Raw genomic sequence first — 19,398 nt, forward strand, 5'->3', positions numbered from 1 at the left:
TGCGCCCGCCGGGGGTCCCGGAGGCAGCGCCGCCGCCCGCTCGGGGCTCCCTCTGGCGATGGCGGCCGCCGCTGCCCTGAGCCCCCGCCCGGCAGCCCCAGGCGCCCGGCCCGCTCCGCTCGCTGCCCGCCGGGTTTGTCTCCTCTCAGCCCAGCTGCACCTAATGGAGTCCGGGCCGGGACGTCACAGGAAATTCCTGCACTGCCCCCTACACACACTTCCGCCGCCCGGGGCCGCGGTGGGCACGGCCCCACGGCTGCCGGGGGGCGGCGGCGGGGCGGCCTCCGGCGGGGACGGGGACGCCCCAACGGCACCGCCCGGGTCGCCGCCCGCCCGCGCGGGGTCCCGCGGCGCCTCGGGGGCCGTGGGCGTCGTGCCCGAGGGGCAGCCGGGGTCCCGGGCATGTGCCCGGTGTGTGCCCTCGGAGAGGGGTGAGGGTGGTCCCGCATGAGGTGCGGTGGGCTGCCCCGACGTGTCCCGGTGGGACCGGCCGTCCCTGTGACACCGTGGAGGTGACCGGGTAATTTCTGGCCTCAGGTGGTTTCCTGATATAATTTGGACAGGGAGAAATGGGTGCAAACTGAAAGAGGGGGAAATTAGGTTGGGTGCGCGGAAGAAATGCTTTTATGTGAGAGTGATGAGACACTAGGATGGGTTGCCCAGGGAGGTTTGGATGCCCCAGCCCTGGTGGTGTTCAAAGGCAGGTTGGATGGGACTTTGAGCAAGCTGGTCTAGTGGAAGGCGTCCCAGCCCAACGGGATGGTCTTTAAGGTCCCTTCCAACCTTGATCCTATGATTCTGCGTTTGGGGGTTTCTAAAAAAGGAAAATGCTTCATGAAGTCGCATCCTGGTGTTGCACAGGTTGGTTACTGGAAGGTTTCAGACCTGCTGACGGTCTTGTCACTGCATGTGTTGGCACGGAAAAAGGGGGGAAATGGCAGTTTTGCTGGATCTTGCAGGAATGTTGAGAGTTCGGACACATTTGTCAGGACAGGCTGTCAGAAGACAGTGGGAATTTTAAGGGTCTCCATCTCTGCCCTGTGGTCTCTCTCTGCTAACCCTCCTGTGTGGTGGAAGGCAAACACAAATCCTGAGCCAGGCCACTGGTCAAAAGTCATGAGTGAAATCTTGGTCTTTAAAAATAACATCTTGAAATAATATGTTTTATGTTATTTGGTTTAGAGCCTAGAATTTTTATCTTTGGTATGCTCGAACTTTTCTCCAAAACCCAAAGGGAAATAACAAAACTCTTTTTTCCTTATTGAAAGCTGAGGTTAATATCTAAATATCTTCCCCTTCAGAAGCTGAGGTTTTAGGAGTACTGGCTTAGGTTAAACTAATAAGTTTGAGCAACAGTGCTTTGTTTTGAGTGGAACTTTGAAAAAGTCCAGCTGGGGGAAACCAGAGGCCCAAGACCAGTGGAGAACTCCATGGAGGGACAAAATGCATGAAAGGAGTGAAACCAGAGAAGCAGATGAGACTTCATGGAGGCCTGGCCAGCTGAAGTAGATACCTTGGCCCTGTTTAGAGGCAGCAGAAGATATTTGGCTGATAACAGCTAAAGCACTCTTACATCAGAGGGAGAGGTTGGAAAGGGCTTTGTCCCTGACTTCTGACCTGGTGTGGCTGTAGGGTTAAATTCAACATCGGTCTTCCAGAAAGGGGAATGTTGATTTTGTGTTTTTAGCTGACCAACCATTGCTGGAGAACACAAGGCTTGTGTTTTAGTCACTTCACTGCTGTATATACTCTCATTTCCATTGTTGTGTGTTTTCAGCATTCTTGAGTTCTTTCTTGGTCTTCCCCAGATGCCATCACTGCATCCATAATTCAAAGACTTGAGTAAAGATGGCAGGAACAATTGCAGAGAGCAGCACAGACCCTGTGAAGGCACCTAAAAGTGAACTTTAAAGATCAAGACTATGTTTTCTTGCCCTGTGCCACAGTGTCCACGGGAGTGGATGGTAAAAACCCCTTCCCACTGTCTGCACCTGTTGTCCTTTGTCACCTTTGTGCCTTCCCTAGTCATAAAGGTGGTTTTTACTCCTCCTAGACTTTCTCCAGTCACCAGGAGGGGATCTTGGAAGACAGGTCTGGGGCTGGCACAGTCACAGGAAAAAGAGAATTGTGAAAGGGGTAAGGGCGCCACGCTTTTTCAGTTTTTCATCAGCTAAGCCCTGTTTTGGATCTGATTCTATTCTACAGCCAGATGAGAGAGGGCAGGTTTAATAATCCAAATAAGTGTGCAGCTTTTTGAGCAATTAGAGAATCAACTGGTAAATACAAAACACATCTGTCTCACTTGTGACAGATGACTCTATTACAATAACAGAAGTATGAGTTCATCCTATTCAGGCATCTTTAAAGTTTCCCAAAAGTAGAGAATTAATGCACCAATTCAACTGTAAAAAATGACAAACTTATAAACACCCAGAAGAGGAATTTTGAAGAGAAATTTTGGCAACCTTAAATACAGTTGTAACACCAGCCACGTTATTGAAGCAGAGTTGCAATACATAACTGTGCAGAATATGTACAATTCTGACTGTATTGTAATTCAGACAACTTCAGACAAGTTCCACATGTTTAACAGAGAAAATGTTGCAGAAATACTTCTTATTTATTGTGATACTTTAGATACTAGAGAGCAATCATTCCCTGTCGAAAACAGCAAATGAAATTACCAATGTAGAATATTTTGAACTAGTGTTACTCTTAAGTGTAAGAAACCCATATTGGGACATTCTAGACTAAATACAGATGCTTGAGAAGCAAGAAGCACTTCCATTTTCTAGATCTGGAAAGTCAGAAAAAACAACCCTTGAATTTATTGTTCATGAGCTGGCTAGAACTAATAAACTTTGGCTAATTTAGGTCTTTTTTTTTAACTTTTTTTCCCCTACCATTTTGTTTTAGAGGAGGATGGAGCACATAGTCCAGATCTGAATAATAGGAAGGAACTCTCATTAAGGGCCTGGGTTATTTGATAATAACCATGTGAGGCTGCTTGGGCAGAGCTGTAATACTACAAAATATTAGAGAAAATCCTCGAGAGATGGATTAGCAGTCAAAGCTGAACGCTGAAGGTAATTAATTGTTTGATTCCCTATCAGGTGTGTATACTTTCCCTTTTCTTCTGCATCAAATCTAAGGTTGCTGGAAACAAACCAACTAACAACAAAGAACAAAGGAAGAAAGAATAATTTAGAACAATCACATTTTCCACAGTACCAGCTAAATAAAGGCTGGAACAGGCACCTGGATGTGCTTGCCACTTCCAAAAAATGAGATAAGGATGAAAGATAAGCACTTTCCTTAAACAGCATTTTTAGAAATCATTCAGCAGATAGTAAGCAAATTACACTGGTGTGAGATTCTTCATCACTTCATGCAGAGGAGGATGGTCAGTATTTTAGTAGAGGAGTGGAATATGGAAAGCCAAAACCTGGCTGGAGTTGCAACTGAAGGACGTGAAGGGCAACAGAAAGAGCTTCTACAGGTGATTTGGCAGCAAAAGGAGGACAAGGAAATATGTGGGCCTGCTGCAGGACTGGGTGATTAAACTGGCCATAAAGGTCAAGGAAAAAGAAGAGACCTCTTTCATCTTGGACTTTGCTGGGAAAAACCCCATTCCCATCTCCCAAGCTTCTGTGCTTGTAGTAGGGTTTGGGCAGAGGAGGGAAACTCCCCACAGAAAGTCCACTCTGTCAAAGTGGGCATATACAAGTCCACTGGGCCACATGACACTTACTTGAGTGTTGAGGGAGCTCACCAGTTTTGTACTCACAACCTGTGACGTTGGAAAGTCCATGACATTTAAAGACTGAAGGTGACTGAACAAAGGCAAAAGTTGGTTGTGTCTGACCCAGTGTCACTGACTTTGGGCTTAGTGAGCACAGGGAAAGCAGAGAATGTCGTTCAAGCTTGTCTTTATGAGGGCTTTTGGTGGATTTCCTCGATAACCTTATAACTGGGGAGATGTGGGTGAGGTGGGCAGACCCTGGGTGTGAAAAACTGCTTGTACCCCTAGGCTTGAAGGTTGTGTGTCATTGGTTTGAAGTCTTGTCTGCTGCCCTGTTAGGAGGGGTCAGGGATCAGTACTGGGGCGAGTCTCATTTGACAAGGTCACCACGCAGGGGGTGGTACAGAGTGCACCCTCAGCAAGTTTTCAGCTGCTCTCCTTGCCAAACTGGGGAGATCAGCTGGTACACAGGAGGCACCAGTCAGAGGAGGCTTGCCAAGCTGCAGGTGTGGGCCAGTGAGAACCTCGTGTTGGTCAACAGAGACAAGGGCAAAGTCCTGAATATGGAACAGGCTATAGGATGCTACAAGCTGAGAACCAGCTGGCTTGGAAGTAGCCCAGCAGAAAAGGGCCTGGCCATCCAGGTGGACAAAAGAAGTTCCTCATGGGATTCCAACACCTGCAGAGCTGCATTCTCCTTAAAGCCAGCAGGTATGAGCTCTGAGTCCTGCACTGGTGAGGCCACACTGGGTACACACTGTCTAGTTTGGGAGCAGCCAGTTCAGCAGAGGCTGCTGAGACTGTGAGGGGCTGAAGCACATGCTGTGTGAGGAAGTGGGTTTGGCCACAGCAGGATCTAATTACAATGTGCACCTTCCCAGAGAGAATTATAGGGAAGATGGCACAAGGCTTTTCTCTGAGATAGTCGCCAACAGGATGAGAGATAAAAGTGAGAAACTGCACCCAGAGATATTCCAATTGTGTGTAAGAAAACGAAAGTTCAAAGTGAGAATGGTCAAGCAGAGCATTTTCCCTGAGTGGCTGTGGATTTTCCATCCTTGGAAACAAAACTAGACAGGAAAAGACTTTGAGCAACCTACTTTATCTTTGAAGATAGCCGTGGAGATAGCAGGAGGTTGAACCAGTGACCTTCAAAATATCTTGCCCAACTTTCATTTTGCTTTGATTATAAATATACTTTCTACAAGACTATCCTTGTGTTGGTGGGGAACAGTATTGGTGACTGGATAATTGTCATGTCTCAGGGGTTACTGATATTATATCCCAAAGCTTCAGTGCAGCCATCCTGTTGCTTTGTAGCTGAGCTTGCATAGTGAAGATAAGGGCAGCAGTGCTTTCGTTGCAACCTAATTAAATATTAGGTAATCACACAGTGTCTTCTGTCCACCAAATTCATGTGCATACACTGATGTTGACCTCTGCACTCTCCTGAGTAAGCACAGCATGCTGTGGTCACAAAAATAAATGTCAGAAAGTGCCAGGGATCCCATGTGGTACAGAACGTCCTGTTTAATACAGGGTGTGTCCTATCTTTATGTGGTCAGTGCAATTTCTCGTAGGAAGAGCATACCTGGCATGGATTCCCCTGTATTTCCATTGCCACAGGTGTCTTTTCTGGATGTGCAGGATGCATTGGGAGAGCTCAGACTTCTCTGTAAGGACAGATAAAACGTGTATGTGCAAGGGGTGTGCTGCCAGGTTGGTACTTACTGTGCAACTTCTCTGAGCAAGACAATATTGCATATGCTGTGAATCTGACATGTCAGACTTGCTTTGCATGCAGGATTTATCTGTCTGGGACTATTCTAGATATCACCTGCAAAATCTGTCTGTGTATCCTGTGATGCATCAGGCATTTTCAGATATGTTTAGAAGTCAGGTGTGGCCAGGATTTGAAAAGACAGTAGGCCACTGTGTCAGTGCTGCAGTGGATTGCACTGGACAGAATAACAGTTTGCTTGGATTTTTCTTTTTTTTTCCTCTGCATCTTGATAGGTGTAAATGCTCACTCTAACACTTATGAAACCCCCTTCTGACCATTGTGTGCAGCAGGAGCTGGCAGATATTCCACAGAAAAGCTAATCACTGATTTTATTCCGTGGAGGATTCCAAGCTTCTTGTTTCTTGTGATCTGTGTTCCTTAATATCAGTGTGTTGATTTCATGTCCAGGTCTCAGATGGGTTTTTGGTGTTTTTATGTGAGATTAGATTTGTCCTGCTGTTGTTGCAGTTATTTTACTTTCCTACTTGAAGGCTGCTCCCCTGCCTTTTATTTTGTGCTGGCTCTCAAGGCAATTGTTATTTCAGGCTTGTTAATTGTGTCTGCCAACTCCCACATAGCTCCTAGAGCCTAACCCTGAGTGGGGTGGCACACCACCTTCTATTGCCTATCCTGTCTCTCCCAGAATGACATGTACACTTGGCCTTTCACTAGGCAGCTGCAATGAGCTCTCATACCTGGAACCAAACATTCAAGACCAGGCATGTAGACTGTAGTATCTCATATCCACTCTGGAATGGGCAGAGGGGGAAACTATTACGTAATCACCAGAAGATTACATCTTAACATTAGGCTTGTGAATAGCTCCTTGGAGCCCTGGGATTAGTTACTAATTTTTTCCCCTTCTTAATCAGAAATATATGGTGTTCCAAGTCCGTGTTTAAAAAAGCAAGTGAACCAGACTCTCCTTACTCCGGGCAAGAGATTAAAGGCAAGTGTCACAAGAATGTCATTTAAGTGCCCCTTATTTTAAGGGAAATCATTACTTTTTCTTGTAACTGTACCTTTACTTAAAATACAACTTCCTGTACAAGCTCCTCCTCCCTTGTTGTTGCATAGTATTTGCATCAGAAATAAAGAGCCACAGAAGGAGAGAAAAGATTCCTTTGTGTGGCTCCACACATTTATGAAGTAAAAAGTCTTTACCACTTCATCTAATGTTTTCTGGTACATCAGCTCTGGCTCTTACTCTCAGACTTAGTACCTCAGGAAGTTTCAAATATCTACTCTGATAAAGAACCCAAGGCACCAACACTAGTCCAGCACAAAAATACTTTCTGCACACTTGAAAGAGGGTGTTGTTCCAGAATTAGACTGGCCTGAGATGCAGGAGTGGGCAAGAGCATTGCATGCTACTGAAGACTGAGTCCTGAGGCTTTCAGGAGGATGCTCATTCAAGACACAAGTTCTGTCTGAGGCTAACACCAGGCAGTAAATTGTTCAATCCATGTGATCCAATAACTTTTAAACATTACATTTTAATTTCCAGAAGAGTTTCTTCAGATCCTTTTCCAAAGGCTCTTAGTATCAGAGAGTTCAGTTTTTTTGTCTTTGACTAATGTGTTTGGGTCTTTTGTACTAAACCAACCTGATTTCTCCGATTGAAAGTGTAACATTCACCAATTTTTCCGTATCACTTGGGGGTTTTCTGAAGAGGGTACAATCTGTGGAATGTAGGCAGAGATGGTTTTTTACTGAGACGTATTTGGAGCAACTAATATACCTTATTTGAATCTTTGCCTCATAAATGATATAATAATTTCAAATACATGCAGATTAAACCTTTATGCTTTTGTGGCTTCTCTCTTAAAGAAGAGTGCCAAGAGGGTTTCTGAAGCATGGTGTGGTAGGTAGGATTTACTGACATGCATTTGGCTGCATTACTCATCACCAGTTGGACTAATGGACAGGACACCCTAGATATTGTCATTCCTATTTTTATCCAGCAGGACATGTTGACACAATAGACACAATTCCATCTGTAGAATTTCTGAGGTAGTTCCTCATTTTCTATAAATACCAACACCTTTTTTGTCAGTAACTCTGATTTAATAGCACTTCTTCAGAGCACCATGTCTGAGAGAGGAGTCTGTCCTGCTGGATACTGCCAGTGCTGGGAGGCATGGATGGTGGGAAGGAGTTCCAGCTGGAAGGAAGAAAGGGGAGTTTTGTAAAATTAGCATCAAAGGCTGGGTCTTTTAAATATTTCAGTGCATGCATAGACATACTTCTGTGGGCAGCACTGTTTACTGCGTTTTCACAGTTGGAACCTAGTTTTATAGATTTTAACAAATCTGTCACCTCAGAGCAACTAATTATATTGCACACCATGGCCTTTCAAAACCTCACAAATGCATCCTGAAATGAGCTCAAGCTTTCTGTCCTGAAAGACAAAGACTCCTCTCCCTGAAGCTAAAAGAATACCCATGTGTTGTTAGGAGTCCCCTGCCAAGGATGTGCAGTGCCAAAGACACAGCTGAACAGAACTAATTTCATTTTGCCAGGAGCATTGACACAAATGCAAAGTAGATAGCTTGATAAATCTGCTTTGCTGTTATTGTAACAACAGTGTTAGCAGGGAAACCTTGATAGAACTTTCTTTTTGAAAAACATAGTTCATGGCATTAATCTAGCCTGACTTTGTACATGTCTAAGTTAAGCAGTTGGCCTAGCTATTTTCCTAGGCTTCCTCTGGAGAGGTGGAGGCAGCCACAAAGGTGATTCATCCCAGATCCTCATCATAGGATGGGATGTGTGGCTTTCTGGTGTCTTGCAGTGACACTGTGGGAGCCTAGCCCAGCCACGTTAGAGCACATCACTCACTTGTAGGTGAGTAGAGTTAAAAGAGGTGAATTCTGGCCTACATTCTACCACTGTGGTTGTAAGTTTGGAAATTCAAACAGTGTCTCATTGGCACTGTGCCACTGACAGCCTCAGTGAGCTGTGGTAGCGGAGCACTTACTCCTGTGTTACTGGGAGGCCAGCCTGTGGCTCATGGATTTTGGAGCTGTGCCATCACATCCCTTCTTGGTGATCTGTCATCATCTGTTCTCAAGGTCATAGTGGATCCTAAGACCCAGCTGTGGGAGAAAACCAGCCAGCCAGGGATGTTCAGGCCAGTATTGACAGGTCACCTGAAGGAGCAGAAGGTCTCCAGGGATGTTGGCAGGAAGGATCCAGGATGACCTTTGGGGATCTCTGAGGGTCTAGACCTACCACATGTTATCTTGAAGCTGCTCCCAGGCCTCTCCATCCTCCTGATTCTTCAGGGCATGTGTCCTCTGACCCTTGGACCTAACTAGAGCCTATGTGCAGTTCATTAGATAGTAAAGGGTAGTCACTGATGCTTAGTTTTGTTACTTTAAAAATATGCAAACTATTAAAATTATTATGGAAATAATAATTAGATGAACAAAAAGCAAGGTGAAAGCTTAAAACCCTTTTCTGATTAAGTGCAGTAAGCATTCTGTGTATACAGAACTGCCAGCAGTTTCTCTCCCCACCATCTCTCATCCTTTGTAAAAATAAAGAAGAAATACAAGTAATCCATCTTGAAAATAAAGCCTTTTCAACAAAACTCTAAAATAGGCACTTTTGTTCACTAAGCACATTCATTTTTCATATTAATTCATATATTTTATAAAGTCATTATCCCATAACACATACTTGCATGCCTCCTTCAACAATATCATGATAACATTATTTCAACACTGAGAAGAGACTTAGGATCATCTACTTCATTGTTAAAAAAGTTTTACCATGCAGATATCCTAAAATATCTTGTATAAACACATTATGACTTCCCTGAAATCTTATGAGTTATTTGATGCTAAAACACCCTTTATCTGTCTTCTACATGGACTAATATATTACTCTACATCTTACTTTTATAATGTATTAAATATTTGTGTTTTATCAATATTAACAAAATATTGATAATGAAATACATGGCAAATATTATGTGGATAATAAGGCTATGCTACTTCACATATGATCAAAAGTTTGTCATAGGAATAGCAATTTTAGCTATGTCTTTCAACACCTTCAATGGTTTTTATCATTTTACCTATATAACACAAATACCTATAAACATTAATTTAAATTGTAAATAATTTAATATATGGAACAAACCCTATGGATATTCAGTCTGGATTTTTTTTACTAGAAGACAGTAAATTGAGGCAGCTTCAGATTGTCAACAACTGCTTCCATGACTTGGCTTTTGAAACAAGCCTTGATGAATAATATTGCATAGTTATTGCACTATCAAGCATTTTCAAAAAATAATTAAAATAGCAATTTCTTTTTAATGAAACTGTCTAGAATGCTCAACCTGCTGAATTTTACATTGGACCTTTGTATTCCTTAGGGAATAACACTAGCAGTGTTTCAAAAGGGAGCATTTTCAGGGGCAAGGCAATATAAAACCTCTGAGAAGAGGAATTTTTGCTGCTTGGATAAACATAATCAAAAATAGACTAGTAGAAATCATGTCTTCTCTGGTGTTCAAACTGTGCTGATTTATGTTTTTTGTTTCTTTATCAGTGGATGTCAGACTGATATCAGTCTTTTCATTTCTACAGATGTTTTTGTTAAGAGTTTTCAAGTTCACCTGTCATTTTCATTTGTCATTACATTGCCTTTCTCTTTGTCCAGATCAGGCTGAAAATTTTTCTTTCAGTTTTCCTCCAAGGTTTTCATAGGGAGGGAAGAGGATTGTTCTGAGTGACACTGGCATGCAAATAAATAACACTGAAACTTGGAAGAGTGTTAATTAAAAATTATTATAACCTGACTGACCTGACTTGGCATCATGGTATCTTGCCAAACTGGCTCTTTATTCTTACACGTGTCTGATTTGTGTTTGTGGTGTGAAGCTAATGAGCTCATGGAATTGTTTGGCCTAATCCTGCTCTCTTTACACTGCAGAAGTTTTCTGTGAGGAAGAACAAGGAATATCAAAATGAGGTTCTCTGGGTATGACTCGTGGTGATCAGCCCAAGTAATATTTGGTATAAACTGCTATTTTAATGAATTCAGGTGGATGACATATTGGGGCTGTTGTTTGTTTACCTAAATGAGATTTACATTGTTTTAAGACTGGTTTACACTTGTGTGTAAGGTCTGTTGGCTTCAGTGCACATTCTTTGTGATTCTTACCTGTGTGGGACCACACAGGGTCCACTGAAACAAATTACAATGTGTTTAATGATGTAATTAATCAATAATAATGTAACACTCGATTTGCTGTGACTTCTGATCACGCTGCCATCGTTTTAGCTCTGCAGAGGAAGAGCAATTTGAGTGGTTGTGAACAAGAAGGACTGGAATCTTAGAGAGGTCTCTCAGTTAAAAGAGAAGCAGATCTTATCTTTATAGCCATTTGTGCTACACAGACATCAGAAGGCTGTTTCTTAGAGTCTTTGAAGTGGGATGGATCTAACAATTGTCCTGTTCCTCATTCCCCTTCCCAGAGGGATACTGGGCTGTGGGCTGGGGCTGTGGAAGATGCAGGTCTCCCAGCTCAGCCCTCCTTCCCAGCTGCTGCTGTGCTCATTACCGGGGAGGAGCAGTGACACACCTCTGCAGCATCTTGTTTTGGAGTTACTTGGTAGGAGTGCTGTGCTGAGCTGTGCAGCCATATCCTGCATTTAACTATAGGGTTACATGAGTAATAAGTCAGGTAGTTCAACCAAAGTTATTGAGAATATGTAGCACAGGTGATGCAATTACCAAACACACGCTGTGGGACCCCACTCCGTGGCCAGTTCTGTATTCAGGAATTGTCAGTGTGGTTTGACATGTGACCAGCACATTCTCAGTATGTTTTATCACACTGTCCTTTTTTTTGCATCTCCTTTTTTTCATAATTTTTTGTAATATTTCAAGAAGAATGCCTCTATTATTCCTTCTGTTTCCTGGGGAATGCAGTAGTAGCCACAGTCTGACATCATATTACATTGCATTATTTACAGTACATAAATGCAATGTTTTAATGTCCATGTACCAGTGATCCCAGCAGGCCCAGGCATAGTAAGCCTTACTTTTGTAGGTTTTTACTTTGAATTTAAGTCTGTCCATGCCCCTGCAAGCTTACAGTTTAGAAAGAGGAGACAAAATGGAAAGGTAACATGGACAGAACAGGTTGAATAGGGGGGATTTCCCTCCCCCTGTAGGTTTATTCTTAACATTGGCATCAGGCTTTCAAACTATTGGAAGGGAAGTTATTGCTGAGAAGTGATGGGAATGGGAAAGACAAATAGTGGCACAGCAGTGTGAAGAGAAAGCAGAGAGAATGAATTTGACTCAGAGAAGCTTTTGGTGACTGACTTCATAGAAATATTACAATAGAAAGTGGAGAAAAAGTCCATGGTCAAATCACATGAGGAGTCAGTCCAAAATTTCCAAATAGGTCGCTGATGTTTGCTGGCAGCTTTTAACTTCAGCTGGAAGAAAAGAGCCTCTTTTCTCCACAAACCAGAATTAATCTGTAATGCTTTTCTCCTCCAACTCAAGTGACTTGTGTTAAGAGGGCAGCTTTGGGACAAGGACCTTGGACCAAGTCCTGTTTGGGTACAGTGGAAAATTTCCAGCTGTATTTTAAAGCACCATTCACCTCTTGTGTCTGAACTGTTAATTTGCAGTGGGGTCACTCCCAGCTTCCACTACTGCTAGGACATTAATGGTCTAAATAACTGCACCTGCTATGTTAATCAAAGTGTGCAGAAAAGCTCAAGTAATTTAGAAAATTATGTATTGTGTTGGGGTGCCAAGAAGGACAGAAAGGTACAAGTGGCAAGAAGTTGGTCAAAAGAAATGGGGATTTCAGATCACTTGCTGTATTATTGCCACAGTGTTAGCAGTGCTGCTAATGCTTTCAGTATTTTACTGACTCTATTCAGCTTTGTAGTTGAATGTGTTGCAGAGTGGGAGGGCTTTTTGACTAAGAGAAGGCATTGGAATAATGTTTATTTTTTAAGAAGTCCTTCTTATTATTATGCTGGCAGGTTTTTAAGATTGTGAGATTTGTTTAAGACCAATCCCTAGCAAAAAAAAAAATAGGTCATTAGGCATCTTTGGATCAAAAAATCACAGGAGAACAGAACTTTAAACGATCCATTCCTTGCTCCAGTCTGCAAACATGAATCATACCAATATGATTCCTGATAAATGTTTGTCTAACCTGTTTTTGAAGTCTTTTGCAGCCTCCTCAAGCAATCTATTCAAGTCCTTATTATGCCTACTGGTAAAAGAAGCCATTTCTAATGTCTAGTCTAAAACTCCCACCTGCAGTTCACACCCATTACTTCTTATCGTGCCATGCTGGGCATGAAGAACAGCTTAATTCTCTTCCTCTCTGCATCCATCTTTTATGTATTAGATAATGCTTGCATTCTCCTGCATGTGCCTTTTTCTGTGCAGCTGGACTTGGATGAATATAGATTAAAAGGAAAAAAGAGAAAAAAATCACATTTCTGGCTGAGACAGTCATTTTAGCTGCTCAGGCAGCAAGTGGCTGAAATGGAGGAGTTGGAAAATGCTGGGCAGGGCAGGGTGATTTTCTAGAGAGAGAGAAAGAGAGAGAGGCTGGTGCTTTCCATGTGTTGCACATCTCTCATGACAGTGCCTGTTTGGCATTTCTGTCTCATCTGCCCATGTCCCAGCCTGCATCTCTCCCCCGTCACCTGAACGGTGGCCAGGAACTGTAGGTGCTTCTGTGGAGCCTGATTCTCAGGGATTAGGTCAGTTCTCTGCTTCCCTTTTTAGTTGTCTCCATTTTTGAAGATGGGTAAGAAAAAGTAGGGAATGAGAAATGTGGCAGCTGGTAACTGACCCATGCTCCTTAATTCAGCCCTCAAACGTCATACTCCAAGATACAGGAGATATCCATGAAATACCTTCCTCCTTCTTTCCTCACATCTTACAGGTCCTGGCAAAGATCCCCAAAACTCTGCTGTCCAGAATTATCCCAAATATGAATCCCTGACTGCTCTTAGCATCTGCTCCAGAGCAGTATCCCTTAGCATGGGTATGACAGAGGCTTCCCAAGTATCCTACAGACATTCCGAGGCACTCAGGAGCACCAATCCTTTGGTTGTCCACTCTGTCTTCTCCCAGGTGTCCCAGCCATGCCAGCCTTTCCTCATGGATCATTTGGATCACCTATGTGGTGACACAGTCTCTAAAATTACAAGTTCACTTGGTGCTTGGTTACTTGATGCTGCCCAAGCTTTGGGTGCACAGAGCAGCTCTCCAGTTCTCCAGGTGTGAGGCACACATGTGGGTGGGTGAAATCCTCATCTCATGGGGATTTTGGGAGGTGAGCAGCACTTTGTTCCTTTGGGAATAAAGTGAACAAAGACACAGAGCAGCTTGCATGATTTAAAGCTGTTATTTGCAAATCTGAATAGTCACTGGGGTCACATTTTCTTTTCTGTGGTGAAGACCATACACTTACTTTTAAATTAAGAAAACTCAAGTTCTTCTGCTAGTTGTGTGATTCCGAGAGCTGGGACCTGAAGCATAAGGCTATAATGCTATTTATGATGCCAAAATATTTAGATTGAATGGGATTCTTATGAAGTAGAGAGGAAATAATTGTTTCTCATGTCTCTTAATTTTTGAAAGAGAAAGCCTATGGAAATTTTTTCTCAAGTCCATCAAATCTAGGATTGCCTCATTCCATTCCAGTAGTGAACTTCACAAATGTGCAGTATGACAAAATCTTACCTGTAGGCTAAATTTGAAAGAGAAGTCTCCATTTTGCTACATTTTCTAAAAGAACACAGTTTGTACTAACTCTGATTTTTTTTTTAAATTTATTTTTTATTGAGGAAGCCATTTTCTCATCTTGGAATGGGAGTGGGTATTAACATTACAGGTATAGGAATTGGTATTACCTCTGATGATATAAATCCCAATTGAAATGAACCTGGAAAAGTCCCCCAAGCATTTTCTGTTGATAACTGTGACACCCAGTGGTTATTTAAAGAAGTATAAAAATGTAGTACAGTAGGATTGCAGTGAACCTAAAAGCTGCACAAAATACTGAGGTTTATACAATAAATGTGTGCTTTTAGAGTAGTACTCTTTTCTTTGGTAATGTGTTCAGACACTAAATTTAAGCTGCTTTAGGAGTTGTGAGGCTTTAATCCATTAGGTTTATGTTTTGTCATATTTAAAAATACACACAAACATACACAAACATATAAATATATTTATGTATTTACTTATACAAAGCTTTTTAATACCTTGTGAGGCTGAGTTCATAACTCTGGTGAAACACCAAAAGTAGCTATGAAGTATGAAATGGCTTTTCATTCTTGTTGGCGAGAAGCTGGCTCAGAAGTCTGGCAGATAAAGGAACCTTGTTTCCTCTCCTTTGTTTGCCACTGACTCATTGTGTGGCTTAGAACAAATTGCTTGTGTGCATGGCTGATAAGTGCTTCAGTCTGTTCATAAAGGTGCAAGGTGTAATTGGTAATAATCTAGGTGGCATTCACCTCCAACCATTTATGCCAGAGTCAAGAATGATTAAGTTACCTGCTGTGTATAATGCCTCATATTTATATTCCAAAGCATAATATTACTTTATGAGCTGTGTTTTATTACAGGGCACTGAATACAGATTTTCTCCCATATCCCTGGTAAATGAGAAATTAAACCCTATTGTTTAGGGATCACTGCCCATTAAATATTTACTCTTGGTGGCATGTTTAAAATAAAGGAATGCTGTTAAAATTCAGAATATCAGTGCAGTGGACCAAGCAGCAGTTGCCCATTATAAACCAATTACTGTATCTATTGTTGGGGAATGTCTCAGGGAGCTGCTGAAGCTTTTTCTTACAGGTAGGAAGAGTTACACAGCAAAAGGGGCAATGTCAGAAGGCATCCCCTTATAAGCCTGGAGATTAGACAGAGCTGCAAAGTCAGTTGCTGCCTAAGGCCCTGTCTTGGCTGCATTAGCTGTGGTTTTACTGCATGCCTCAGCAGTGTTCTTCAGCTCCCCAGGTGTGTGCCTTGTCTTCATCCAGAAATGGGGTGACATCTGTATTGTCACCTTTTATTCATCTCTACCCTGCCCAGTTTTCATGCAGGGAAAATGCAGCCAGAAGGGGAGAAATGAGACATTCTGGCAAGTCCAGCCATATCAGGGTGAGGAGAGAAACAAGAAACACACACACAGAAACACAAGCTGAATGCTGTGCTACAGCATCACTTTGCAAGAACATCAATATTATCTACTTCACACTATTTATTTTTATGATCATCAGTGTTTCATATTTAACAGGATCACATGAAATATCGAATTGTCGTAAGATCCTTAAATGCTGAATTCAGGATAAAAATACCTTAAAAGAACTGCATATGTTGGAGCTATACTTGTTTATCATGAAAAAAAGCAGGGTTTGGATGTTATTACTTGGAATTCTGTAACATTTAGTAGTCCTTGTTTCACACCTGCTGCCCAGTCTTTACAAGGACACAAAGAGATGGAAACAGAAGAGTGAAAATGAAGTAATGCTTGATAAAGTGCAGTGTTTACACTGTTGCTAACAGATTGCCACCCGTTGTTGTTAACTGCAGGGTGAAGAGTGCTTTTGTCTTCCAGCTTCTGATAAGAACAAATGTATGTGATAAAATGTTGTTCTAACAGAAGAATATATCCTGGTGCTTACTGATATGCTGGCATATATCCTGGTTTAGTCTCCAGAAGGAGATGGTGAACAGACCTTTTGCTCTTTAACCTAATCCTGAAATAGGGATATGCAGAAATTTGGTTTTGCTTCGTGTTCCTCCACTGTTTATTCTATACTCAAATGACTTGAATTCTGGCTCTGGTTCATTGATGCCTACTCTTGGTTTGGTTTTTTTTATACATAGCTATACATAGCTCATTTCAATCCTTCCAGTAGTTTGGCTGGTTGATTGTGTTAGGTTTTAGTGTTAAAAAGTTTGGGTTTATTCCTCAAAGACTGGACAAATCATGTTGAAAACCAGTTTGTCTTCTGCTTTGTTTATGGCATATTTTGCTAGCCAGCATAAACAAAGCCTAGGGCAATTTGCCATCCTATTCTAGACAGGATGTCCAACAAGTGGAGTAAGTGCAAAGTCTTCTGTTTACACTGTGAACTGAGTTGGGAGTTTTTTGCTTCCCTGTTCTGGGTTCTTTATCCCAAAAGTGCTTTCTGATCCTATGAGGAGAAAACTACAACTCACAGTGCAAAAATCTGCATTTTTAGGTAAAAGATACGTAGTAGGTGGAAGAAATGTGTCCCAATACTTGGATTACAGGAGAAAGAGTATGCTTAGAGAGGAAATAAGTCTGCCATGTATGTTGGTATTCACCTTAGTTTCTGTTGGGAAGTTGGGAAGAGCATGCTTGAAAGACATGAGTAGTGATGTGTTTTATCCCTTCCCACAGGCTGGGGCTTGGCATGCCCTGGAAGAGAGTCTCCCAGTAATTGTTATTTATGGCTGTGGTGCAGCACTCCAGTGGCTCATGAAGTGTCTTTGGTGTCTCACTGAAATGGAATGTTTCAGATACAGACATGAATATCATAAAAGACACTTTTCCCAATAAAGCTACACCCCTGCTGATTAGCCAGTGCCCTGAGGTCTTGTGATAATAAGATCTGACTTCAACCTCCACACTCATCCCTCTGCACGCCTCCCTTCTGCGTCAACGCAGCTCTTCCAGCACTCAAGTTCATGTCAATAGTTAAAATTTGGCTCCTCACTCTCAAGAACATCTTGGTCTGGCTCTTTGCAATTTGGTGACTGCTAAACATGCACATTAATTTATTAATTTCAGGGAGAAAACAAGAAAAGGGGAGAAAGAAGAGAGCTTAGGAGTGGAAAAGGAGCAAGAAGGTGGCTGCAGGAGCAGCCCCACAACCTGGTGGTAGCAGGGTGAGCCACAGTGCTCTGTCAGGAGATCAAAACAAGTGGATCCACCCTCATAATCTTCTTCTTGCACAACCCCTGACATGGCTGTGTGTGGCTGTGTTTCACGCTGAAAAGAGGTGAATAGAGGACAGACTGCTGACTTAAACAACATTTAGAGGAGATAGAAGTGAATTTTTAGGCAGTCCCTGCAGCCAGTTCGCTGAATAAACTGACAAGTATAAAGGATGTAGTAAGCAAGTTGGTTTTGTATCAGGGTGCAACTAATTTAATAGTCACCAGACCAAACTCCTGCCTTCTGGTGTTTTGAATTCTGAGGTATGAAAATAAAATGTGTGAAGTACAAAATAGGATTTCTAGATGGTGGGAGTGAGCAAGATTTTATTAAGGATGTTTGTTTAAATAATGCTACAGCAGATGTAATACAGATCATAACATTTCACTAAGTCACAGGAGTTCAAGAGTTGAAAATGGCCATTTAAAACTTGTGTGTATAAATAGGTGTCAGAGAAACTGAATAAATTCTTTTCTCTTGAAGTTGAAAAACCTTCTCAGACACCATAAATGACAGAAATTTCATCTTATTCACCAGTAAGCCTTTCCAGAGCAGTCAGTGACTCACAGATTCAATGTCAGTCCTAAAAGCCTTCCAACCTGAGGAGAATATGAAATGATGAAGCATCATCTGCTGCACATCTGCTTGAAGAACAGCATCATGCTGTTTTAGCACCCATGATTTCAGGAACACAGGCACCAGTCTTAAGTCACTGAACACTCCTGTTGTGGCAAGACAAGGCTGTCCATTTTCTGTGGAGTTTTTTGTTTAGGTTTGGTTTTTTGAGTTTTTTGGGGGGGGTTTGGGTTTTTTTTCCATCTTCAAGCACAGATAGCCAAGGGAGGAAGTAACTGACTGATTGATTACTTGTGACTGCTGAACGAGGACCCCTTTAAAGATATGTCTTTGAGCTTAAGCAGGCAAAGTCATCACTTGGTAGCCTGTTGATTTGCAGTAGGAAATCACTTAAATAGATATTCTTCCTGGAAAAGTCCTGTCTGCTGCTTTGCAGAAGTTCAGATAGAGCACTGTGCTTTGCTTCATCATCACTTACATTCTGTAGTATTCCTGTAGGAGTGCAAAGAACGGGCAGGAGACCAACAGAGAAATTTTCAAAAGTTAGTGATATAATATCTTGGCCATTGATTATAGCAGGATTCAACCCAGCTGTGCTGGAAATGTGCTCAGTTAGTTTGGACAAGCACTTGCACCCATTGGCACCTCGTGGCCTTATTTGATTTAGGACTGAAGTTTCATGATTAGTTTAAGCCAATTTGAGACTGTACTGCTGCCAAAGGGACATTCCTCCCCCTCTTACATCAGACCAGGCACCCACATGCCCATACAATAAACTGATCCCTCTGAAAACCAGCCTGGGGTGGGGGGAAAGAGGGAGAGATGACTTTTTAAAGTCAGAAAGTCAAGGAAGAAGGCAGAAGGTTGCTGAGGCTTATGAAATGGGTGGACTGGCAACAAGGATCACAGGGGATGGAGAGGTGAGACCACCACCTCTGAGGCAGTGGGATTCAGCAGGTGAGTCTCATTTGAAGTCCCTTTAGCATGCAGTGTGACAAACCAAGGTTTGCTCTGGAGAGAGAAGCAGGTTGTGCTGCCACAGCAGCAGCTGTGCTGAGTGTGTTGGAGAGGCTGTGCTTCAGGTTAGCTCTGGGCTTGTCCCCGTGGGAGCCTGCTGTGCTGGGTGTGCTCCTGGAGTGTGTGTCTTCCACTTTAGTTGATAACACAAACTTGTGTAGCTGGGGACACCACTGGTACTCATATTTGTTGAGATGTTGAGATGCTCCCATCGTATGGAAGTGTTTCCAGTCTGTTTAAACTTTCCTGTTTGGGGGTGAGAGGTGGGAATATAGCAGAGCTGGTGTTGAGCAAGAAAAG

General features: G+C 42.5%; 1 long non-coding RNA gene across 1 annotated transcript in view; it reads left to right on the forward strand.

Moving 5' to 3' along the window:
• The first annotated feature begins 385 nt into the window (after positions 1-385).
• Positions 386-19,398, forward strand: part of LOC132324510 (uncharacterized) — a 31,983-nt gene continuing 12,970 nt past the window's right edge. Inside the window, exon 1 of the long non-coding RNA XR_009485658.1 lies at positions 386-5,461. This is a non-coding gene — a long non-coding RNA (uncharacterized LOC132324510). The remainder of the gene's footprint in view (positions 5,462-19,398) is intronic.

This window comes from Haemorhous mexicanus, chromosome 3 (assembly GCF_027477595.1).
Source record: "Haemorhous mexicanus isolate bHaeMex1 chromosome 3, bHaeMex1.pri, whole genome shotgun sequence".
Lineage (NCBI taxonomy): Eukaryota > Metazoa > Chordata > Aves > Passeriformes > Fringillidae > Haemorhous > Haemorhous mexicanus.